Here is a 7,727-nt window from a genome sequence, read left to right on the forward strand (position 1 = left end):
AACCTTTTTTTTTATATAGGTTCTATCTGGAACCCTTTTAAAAAACAGTTAAACCCTTTTAAAACCCTTTAAAACCCCTTTCCTGAATAAAGTGGAGAGTTTCTATTTCTAAGAGTGTATAGTGTACACATTACTATGTTTAAACGTATATAAATAGAGTGTCTTATATCCCTTTTTTCAGCATTTCAGTACTCAGAATGCTTTCAACTGGATTGAATTTGTGAAATGTGCAAATACGTCACAGTTCAAAGTTCATTCGACTCGTTTTACGCTTTATTTCGTGATTTCTGCACAATTATTGTGACTTTATATCACCAGTAGAACTATGGAAAGAAAACGCATTATTTATAGCCTGATTATGTGACCTATAAACACACACACCCCTCCCAGGATGTCCATATAAGGAGTTGTGTATTATTCCCAGTCACCTTATCGCTCACCTCCATCTTAATCTACTGTCACTATACCAGTGTGTGAAGTATATGTGAGGACATAATGTGTTTATAGTCGTGTATTTCCACCTTAAATCAGGATAAAGGTTGAATCAGAGCGTGAATATCAAAGCAGTGACAGGAACTCATCTCTCCGTCTCCCACATAATGGCCCGTGAACGACGTTACAGCTCTGTTCTCTGTACTCTCTGTCCTCAAACTCTTTCTTTCTTTCCTCCTCTGTAATCATTAACACCGCATTAACGTCGTCTCTTTGTCGTTTTTTTACCTCTCCGTCTTCTTTCACTCCCACCTTTCCGTGTACGTGCGCGTGTCTCTGTCTCTGAAATGTCACCCGGAGTTGCATAATAATCTAATTAAGACAATAGAGAACGAGAAAGAGAGAGATCTCCGTCATTAAAACCTTTCTATTCCTGGGTCTTTGGCTCTTCTCTTCACTTCTCTGCTGTGTGCACTGTGTTCTGTTGTGGGCCGGATATTTGTGTGGGTGGCTTCTCTATTGTTCTCTGGTGAAAAAAAAAACTGCTCCCCGAGGATTAGCTCAAGTAGTCTAATTGAGTTTGCTCGCGGAACGCAATTCAGTATGGATTAGAGAGCGGTGTTTGTACTCTGTACATCTGCAGCAATCGATGGCCGTAACTCCGCTTAGATATGCTCATAAAACAGCGACGCTTTAAGGAAAACAAGGTGACAAAGTGGAGAACTTAATTCCTCCTCTCGTGGTCGGGATTAAGAGGAGTTAGAGTGATGTGACTTTGTTATTGAGAACTTTATAAACAAGCCGCAGTGCGGTGGCGTCATATTTAATACATTAATACACATTTAGGGAGGAAATGTAATGCGCCGTAATTCTCCAGGGGGATTCATAAGTATCTGGTAATGGACTCAAAAAGTCCTTCCTCCTCCAAGCGGTCAGCATTTTAAAATTATATCATGATATTACTTTAGAATGAAAAGCATTTTGGCTGCTTTATGCAGAGGATAAGAATAAGAATGTGTAATATAGAGTGTCTTATATCCTTTTTTCTCAGCATGTTAGTGCTCTGAATGTTTAAAATTGGATTGAATTTGTGAAATGTGTACAGTAAATAAGACTGAAGAAGACAAAAAAAGCACATTTTAAAGCCAGAATATGCGACCTATAAACACACACACGCCCAGGAAGTCCATATAAGGAGTTGTGTAATATTCCCACGGCAAATTTTAAGGTGCCACATGTAAGAATGTGGCCAAAAACGGTTACTACATTCAAATTGAAAATACCGAGGTCTTTTAGGTTTCATTTTTCTGACGTAACTGGCAACCCGTGGTTGCTCGGCAGCTGAGACTCTACTGACTGCAACGATTGGTAGACGGCGGTAGGTGGCGCCACATGCCAAAACATGATTTCAAAACATAAACATGAAAATATTTATTTTAATGCAAATGTTTTGGCTGTACTGTTATCCAGGCACCGTTTACCAGTTAGCTCCGTTAGCTGCATTAGCTCCTTTAGCGCAGTTAGCTACAGTTAAACTGGAGCGGTCTGTTTATCAAACGAAAAGAGCAGCGCTACAAATAACCAGCATACCTGTGTACTGCGTATGTGTGCCTCTGTTTTTAAAGTTTAGCGTTACTTTAGAGACTCATTTTAACAATTGGAAGTCACGTAAACATGACGTCGCGTGCGTCTTTTTCCAGCACTAGTTAATCTACGGTATCCATAGCCTATGTGTGTCTTCATGCTGCAAACAAACTAACAAACAGCTAAATATCTGATATATTAATTCAGATATCATAAGAACACAATGTAATGATAGCATCAATTGTACATATAAAAAAGCAGTTTTGCATGTTATAGCCGCTAATCTGGCTACACCATGACAGATTTTGATGCTCAGTGATAAAAGAAACTAAATCCAAATTGAGAGATTTTCTTACTCCGATCATATTACATAACTACTACTGTACACACACACACACACACACACACACACACACACACACACACACACACACACACACACACACACACACACACACACACACACACACACACACACACACACACAGACAACAGTTTGTCACTTTCCGGTGTGAACGAACAAGACTCGACACTCAAAAATACAGCAACAGTCAGTGTGCGTGGGAAGGAATAAGAACACAGACAAACAACTCTACAAATCTACATAATATACAGTCAATGTAGTGTATATACAGTATATGTTGTCTTATACGTGTACATTAGTGGGTACAAATGTACTAAATGTGTAAAATGATTCACTGTTTTTTTAAATATGCAGTACTTATACACATTTACACACATTATATCTCACCAGAAAATGACATTGGTAGACACTTTTTTATAATATGACTTAAGTGAAAGTCTTAAATTATATGACATTTACTGCACTTAAGTATCAAAAGTCATTTTCTGATATAAAATGTACTAAAGTTTTAGAAGTAAAAGTATTCAAAAAAAGTGAGAATTTAGCCATTATCGTCTATATGCCCCATGTTGCAGCGTGTAAATGAGTGAAAATTATAGTAAAACCAACTCTTCTTCTTCTGATTTTATTTGGTAGTAACGAGTAACAAAGAGAGTTAGAGATAAATAGTTGGTAAAATAGTAAATAGTAAACTAGATAGATTTTGCAGCCTTGGTTGCAAATTCGCCAAAAATGCCTCTGTTTTCGCATTCGATCCAAAATGGCGGCCTTCCTGTAGGATTGACAGGATACTTGTCATTGACTTTTATTTAGCCTAATGACCTAATGAACGTGTGTACCAAGTTTCGTCCATGTACGTTAAAGAGATGACCTACTAGCACTTTTTTGCGTCAGTTTTTAGCCCCCCCCCCCCCCCCCCCACACACACACACACATTTTCCAAGGAAAAAATGACTCCTTTATTCCAAATATGACTCAAATCTGTTTGCCTTGCTCCAAAAATGGCTGTGATATTAAAGAGGAGCACGTCGTTCCTCCTCAACGACGAATTTACAGATTATTTTGGGCTCCGCTGAAAACCAGATGGTTCCCTGCAGGGAGAGGGTCTGTCACAGCCTTTGTGCTGCCGGCATAATTCTTTGACGTCGTCTTCCACTGTTATCGTTCACATCCTCTGTTAGCGAATCTGACAGCAGCTCTGTGAGGAGAGAAGGAATTTTAATGAGGGTTTTTAAAAAGCTCACAGCATCAGGGTAAGGTGGCGCTGCATCTACAGCAGTGGTCCATCCTGGTCTGAGACACATTAAGATGTCAAAGTTTGGACATGGGGGCGACCACCTATGGGATACATGACCGTGGAGGGGAGCGCGGTGGAATTCCTGGTTGTGTTGCCCTTGGAAGCCGAGGAATGAAAAGAATGGGCCTCATTCACAAAGTTCCACTCAAGCGTCGGTGCTCCAACACTAATGGAGATTGACATGAAGAAAGGCGACAAGTTGTTGTGGCGCACACTGGCTCTTTTGTCCTCTTTACTGAGGGGTGGAACGCAGACAGTGGGATCTGGAAATAGACATCACTGTCGACGCGCTTGTTTATTCCCCCCCCCCCTAAGTGGTGAGGGCTTGTGCGGTGGTGATTGGTGTTTGTCTCCATGCTGCAGGTTTGTTATTGTGCAGAGATGAACTGAAGATACGAGCTAATACTTGACAACTTCAGTGACGTCTCATCTTTGTTAAAGGTGCATTATGTCATAAATCTAAAGCAACTGGTCATAAAATCCTCCTAATATGTCACAGAGACTCAGGAATAATGTTCATATAACAAATATTTGCATTAAAAAAAATATTTTGTTTGTTGTTGTTCATGTATATGTTTTGAAAGCTATTTTTAAACAATGTTTTGATAATGAGTTGCAGTACATCCACTGTTCCAGAGGGGGGAGCTGCGCTTCTGAGAGCTGGTGTGCTGATTACGTCACTTCCAGGTATTGACCAATCACAAGACAGTTGAGAAAGCTCTCGTTGGCTGGCCAATCACAACACAGTTCTGTCTTCTGGGGGTGATATTTCAGTCTGAATCAGCATGGCTGATGAGAGCTTCAGTGAGGAGAGATTTCTATCGGGTCGTTTACAGCAACTGTAGGAGGTTTTTGACCATAAAAACAAGTTAATGTATGTAAGTAGACCTCCATAACTCACATATATCAGCGATAGGACCACTCTATGTGAGCTTTAATAACTTAAAGGCGCCATATGTAAGAATGTGGCCGAAAACGGTTACTACACTACACTTTTAGGTTTCGTTTTCTCCGCCATTGTAGCTCAGACGTAACTGGCAACCTGTAGTTGCTCTGTAGCTGAGACTCTACTGACTGCAAACACATAACACAACAACATAGCCCTCCATGCATGAACTTTATTGTCCAAAAATTCAAGCTCAGGATGTTTTTTTTAATCCAAAATTTTGTATAAAACTTAAACAAATCAACTGTTTTAGCGGCTGCTGTCGCTTTAAGGTTTCGCCCTGATGATAAACGATGATACATCTCGTGTGTTATAAATGTCAGAGCAGAATTTCAGGAAAATCAATCCAATAAAATGTCAAGATGTTCCACTGGAAAGGTAATGGTGGACTCACTGGTAGCAAATTAAACTTTCTTCAAAGGAAATTGGAAGTTGAGTCTTTATTATTTCTTTATGAGCTTGAATTGGACATACACACACACACGTGTGGTTGATCAGTTGGGGTTTCACAGTCTGAGGCTCAGGGCTCAAATAAACGGTTAGAGAAAGACAAATAAACCAGTTTTTTTGCATTAAAGCCCTGTGCCATCATCCGCTTTATTTGAACACGCCTTAAAATTCCTGTCCGCCAAGTTGAAAACGCCAGTTGCTGTAAAGACAAGACTCTGGATTATTTACCTTCATGTGTGCGTATGTCAGAGGTGCAGCTTCAACGCCTGTGCCAAAGGGAAAATGAAATATAGCTTTTAATTAACACTAATAAAGTTTTTGTTGGTGTTGTTGATGTAATTATTTCACCTCTGTTTGATCAACATCTGAAAATATGTGTGTCTACACCAGCCAGGTTTTTTTTAACGATATAATTCACTTTTTTGTGTTTTCAGTCACACTCCAACGTCTCTCTACAAGTACTTTGTACATTTTTATATCAGAAAATGACTTTAGATACTTAAGTACAGTACGTGTACATATACTTTAAGACTTTTACTTTATGAAAAAAGTGACTTTAAAGGTGCATTATGTAATAAATCTAAATCAACTGGCCGTAAAATCCTCCTAATATGTCACAGAGACTCAGGAATAATGTTCATATAACAAACTGAACTCACCAACAACAACAGTACAGAAAAAATGTTTGCATTAAAAAAAACATTTTGCAGACTGCAAATCATGTTTATGTTTTGAAATCATTTTGGCATGTGGCGCCACCTACCGCCGTCTACCAATCATTGCAGTCAGTAGAGTCTCAGCTGCCGAGCAACCACGGGTTGCCAGTTAGGTCAGAAAACCAAACCTAAAAGATCTCGGTATTTTGAATTTGAATGTAGTAACCGTTTTTGGCCACATTCTTACATATGGCGCCTTTAACTTCTACCAAAGTGATTTTCTGGGTTTCTGAATTGTTCTTTTACTCAAGTATCCCTTTAAGGTGCTTCAAAATACAGTATGTACTCGTGTAATTGATATGAATTCAGTGTATTTATATAATCACGCCATTTATTTGGACTTATTTACCCATTAAGACTGAAGATACTTAACACGTGCCATTTTCTTGCTGCACTGCACTTTCATTTTGTTTGAAACAAGCAATGTTCCCCAAATAGTGGTGATATTTTCTTGTTTTTTTAGAGCCATTTTCTTTTTAAAACAGGATCTACACACTGCTATACTCACTTCATTTTTTTTTTCATTTGTTTGATTTAAGTCAAAATCTGAGTGTTTTCTCAGCTGCAGGGATCGAACAGATCCGATTGTTAATGTATCTGCTCCACACGAACTCCAATAAAAAAAATTTTTTTTAAAATGCACAGCAAGAAATGTTGTCCTCTGTCTCTGCACGTTCTCCAAAGGCTGCAGGAGATTAACATCTAATCCGCCCTGTCATACACAGTATCCTCACAATCCCCGGCATCCCACTGTGCACAAGCACAAGATCGTATCGAGAGCTCTTTGAAGAGGAGAGGGTATTAAAATTCAAATATTCTATATAGTTTAGTACTGTATATATACACACACACATATATATATATATATATGAGAGAGCTTGAGCTGTTAGTGACTCACGTTGGTGTTCAAAAAAAAAACACCATGGAGACGTGAGAGAGAGGTGGGAGGATGACATCACAGCACCCTTGGAGTTGGACTCAGTTCAAGCACACACGCCATGTTAATACATATATATACTTATATATATATATATATATATATATATATATATTAATACATATGCACCAACCGCCTCCATCACACACACACACACACACACACACACACACTGTTGTTGTGTCCTGAAGAGACATCAGGAATTGTTGTTGCGTTTGTTTTTCTGTGATTTTCCAAACTTCACGTGGAGGACGTGGGAAGAGGGAAGGATTGACGATATGCTCTGATTGGATTTGGGGGCTGAGGTTGACAAAAAAAGAAAAGGCAACAATCTCTTGCACGTGTGCATATATAATATACAGTATATATGTATATATATATATATATATATATATATATATATATATCCTGTTTTGGGCCCAGCTCCAGCTCGTGCGATTACAGCACAAATATAAAGACTCAGAAATGCTGCATTCACAGGAGACGACACTCGCCGTCGAACACAATTGAAGAAAAAGAAGAAGAAAAAGGCAGGATTAAAGGAGACGAGTTGCATCTGACAAGCAGCGCGCCGTCTTCTGTGGCCGCGTTTAAAAATAGTGATGTACACTCGAGTCACGCAAAACAAACAGAAATCATGTTCATTTAGTGTCACTTGTTCTACGTCTTTGAATTAGACCACATTATGTTGTCACTGTGCTCTTTTATGTCAATTTTTGCAGTTTCAAATCAGGATTGACAGGATTTTTTTTACCAACTTATATATTTGAAGTCATTCCGAGATACTTTTTTTTTTCGAGAAGAAAGTCAGCTCACTGTCAAAGTGCATCAGGGCAAATTGATCATTTCCTGATTTTCAAAAAATCATTAAAATTATTCCTTAAGAGCTTTACAAATATTTTCAACAGAACCTTGTTTAGGGCGATGCCGACTATTGTGATGGTAAATTTCAAGTCATTCTGAGAAACTTTTTGTTTTCGAGAAGAAAGTCAGCTCACTGT

This window comes from Microchirus variegatus (genome assembly GCF_963457635.1).
Source record: "Microchirus variegatus genome assembly, chromosome: 12".
NCBI lineage: Eukaryota > Metazoa > Chordata > Actinopteri > Pleuronectiformes > Soleidae > Microchirus > Microchirus variegatus.